The following is a 3611-nucleotide window of genomic DNA, read 5'->3' on the forward strand; positions in this document are numbered from 1 at the left end:
GATTTTTGTATAGAATTTTTTTGGGGGGGATGCGACATGGGTTTAGGAGTACATGTGTGGACATGTCATTTATTTGTATATATTGGGAGTAAGATGGACAGTCGTGCTTGCTCGCCTAATAGATACACTATATATACACAAGTATGTGGACACCTCTTCAAATTAGTGCATTCAACTATTTCAGCCACACCTGTTGCTGACAGGTGTATGAAGTTGAGCACACAGCCATGCAATCTCCATGGACAAAAATTGGCAGTAGAATGGCCTTACTGAAGAGCTCAGTGACTTTCAATGTGGCACCGTCATAAGATGCCACCTTTCCAACTAGTCAGTTTGTCAAATTTCTGCCCTGCTAGAGCTGCCCCGGTCAACTGTAAGTGCTGTTATTGTGAAGTGGAAACGTCATTTAGAAACAATAGGCCACACAAGATCACAGAATTGAACCGCTGAAGTGCGTAGTGCAAACATATCGTCTGTCCTTGGTTGCAATACTTACTACCGAGTTCCAATCTGCCTCTGGAAGCCATGTCAGCACAAGAACTGTTCGTCGGGTTCTTCATGAAATGGGTTTCCATGGCTGAGCAGCTGCACGATCACCATGTGCAATGCTAAGCGTCGGCTGGAGTGGTGTAAAGCTCACCGGCATTGGACTCTGGAGCAGTGGTGAATCACGCTTTACCATCTGGCAATCCTATGGACAAATCTGGGGTTGGCAGATGCCAGGAGAACGCTACCTGCTCCAATGCATAGTGCCAACTGTAAAGTTTGATGGAGGAGGAATAATGGTCTGGGGCTGTTTTTCATGGTTCGGGGTAGGTCCCTTAGTTCTAGTGAAGGGAAATCTTAAAGCTATAGCATGCAATGACATTCTAGATGATTCTGTGCTTCCAACTTTGTGGCAAAAGTTTGGGGAAGGCCCTTTCCTGTTTCAGCAGGACAATGCCCGCGTGCACAAAGCGAGGTCCATACAGAAATGGTTTGTCGAGATCGTTCTGGAAGAAATTGACTGGCCTGCACAGAGCCCTGACCTCAACCCCATCTAACACCTTTGGGATGAATTGGAACGCCGACTGCGAGCCAGGCTAAATTGCCCAACCTAAGTGCCCGACCTCACAAAGGCTCTTGTGGCTGAATGGAAGCAATGTTCCAACATCTAGTGGGAAGCCTTTCCAAAATAGTGGAGGCTGTCAGAGCAGCAAAGGGGGGACCAACTCCATATTAATGCCCATGATTTTGGAATGAGATGTTCGACGAGCAGGTGTCCACATACTTTTGGTGATGTAGTGTGTGTAGATGTAGCATCCTTCATCTGCGACATAACTGTACTTCAAGCCAGCAGGGGGACACTGAGGGAAGAAAACCATGTGTAATTTCTGAATTACCAAATGAGAGTTACAAACTTCACACACCAGTCAGAGTTATACTTAAACTACATCTTTAATAATTAAGAACTTTTGCAAAAGCACTTTGACTTTCAATGATGCGCTATCTCTAATGAACCATTGAAAAGTGTCTACACAAAAGTACAAAGATCTTTTATAGCCAAGATACACCCCTCTCAGCGTACATGACGAACCACAGATACATAGAATGGGTCACAAGGTTAAGATTTGTATGAAAGATATCTATAAAACATAGCAGACAGCAACTGCTGTGTCAACAGTTTTCATTGTATAGACCAGTGTCTGGTCCTCCTACTCCAAACTGGAACCGTCTCTCCCTGGTACGGTATAGAACAGAACCATTAGATCATGTTCTCTGGAATGCTCTTTTAGGCTTTATTACCCAAAGACATCGTAAATCTCCTCTGTCAGTGTTATCTCATAGAGGCCCATCCTCAGTAGAACACACACACAATAGTTAACAGAATACTCTATTCTGTCGAATATTACAACCATTATAATACAATACAAGCATTATAACATAATCTTGCAATTTTCCACGACACATGCTGCTCAACATTCACACCAGTTTCCTCTCTATTGTACATGAAAGTACCTGCACTGAGTATATGAATGGTTGAAATATTGAAGGTTCCTGGAGTTCATTGTCTATCCTGTCCAGCTGATGTTGATGAACCATAAAAGGGGGACCCTCTTGTTTCTGTGGGATGGGGAATGTGGAAGGACTCCATGCTGTACACACTCAGACTGATCAAGGACCTACAGTAGCTTACCTGTCAATGTATTTCTGATACCTTCATTTTGATCACCTTACAACAAATCTAGAGCCTTTGTAAATATTTTACAATAAATATATTATGTCAAACTTGAGTGTGTGCTTTTCCTTGTATTTTATGTGCTTCTTTCAGGTTTATATAGTGGTGGAATTGTACAGTGACTTGGCACAGAAGATCTTCCGTTCTTTACACCACCTAGGTGTAATTCTGACGTGAGCTCTCGTAGCTTTACACACCACACACTCATACACACACACTGTACTGATTGTGTCAGTGTAAATAAGTTTGTTCTTAACTGACTTGCCTAGTTAAATAAAGGTTAAAAAATGTTTTGGGGAAATGTTACAGCCCAGTCATTTGGCAATGGCATCCTAGTGCCCAGCACATGCCTCTCAGACATCCAGGCAATACCGGTTTCTCCCCTCACCTTTGTTTATGTATTGTCGCTGTGTTGTGAAGACATGGGTGGTGTGAGGCTGCGGGGCGATATTCTACCATATGCTGAAGGACAGATGTATCCTGTATTGCTGACCCCTAGTAATTGACACATTGCCTGCCCTTCAGTCTACCCCTGCCTCAACTACCCTCCCCCTCTCTCTTTCAGTTTATGTGCTGACTGTGGCTTTGACACAGCTTGTGTGAAAGAAACCCAGTAATGCAAACAGTAAGGGTATATGACAACCAAGGCCTTTGAGCTTTATGCAAATCAGAATATTGGAGGTCTGCAGATGTGCTGTTTGGTATAAGAGGCCTTTATGGAGATTAGGAGTAGTAGTACTGACATACTTTGATGACAGACTGGATGTCATATGACCAACTGTGCACTGTGTGGTACATGAACATCGATGGGGCTGGGGGAATCACATGGTTGAGTGCCCTCCATGTGAGGAGGGATCAAATGTATTTTCCAAGCACCCACAGAGACACACACATATTTTGTCTCCTTGGGCTGTATGTAGTGGAGAACCTGTTGGACTGTATATTCTTAGTGTTTTCTTAGCACTATGTGTTCTTTCTCAGGTGCTTGTGAGGGCACAGATGACAGACCGGTAGGATTCTAGTTGAGGTGGTTTAATGACTGATTCACATAGAGCAGGAACGGCACAGCACAGTGTATGGCTTGACACTTGTGTTAACAAAAAGCGTGTGTGGTTCTGAAAAGGGGGAAATTAAATACAATAGTAAATGGCAGGTATAAGCTTAATACAATCCACAATTACATAACCTATCGTAGCCATATTATTTATAGCTTATCTGCTGCACAGGGCAATACAACCGAACAACATGGCTGTGACTTCACTAATGAATGATCAGAGGAGTGCAACTACACAGCACTACTGAGCTGCACCGTCATCCTCACACAACTGCATGAACTTGAACCTTTATAGCTACATCCACAAGGCTCATTGCTAACAAAATACCCACATAATCT

Source organism: Salmo salar, chromosome 29 (assembly GCF_965601325.2).
Source record: "Salmo salar chromosome 29, fSalSal1, whole genome shotgun sequence".
NCBI lineage: Eukaryota > Metazoa > Chordata > Actinopteri > Salmoniformes > Salmonidae > Salmo > Salmo salar.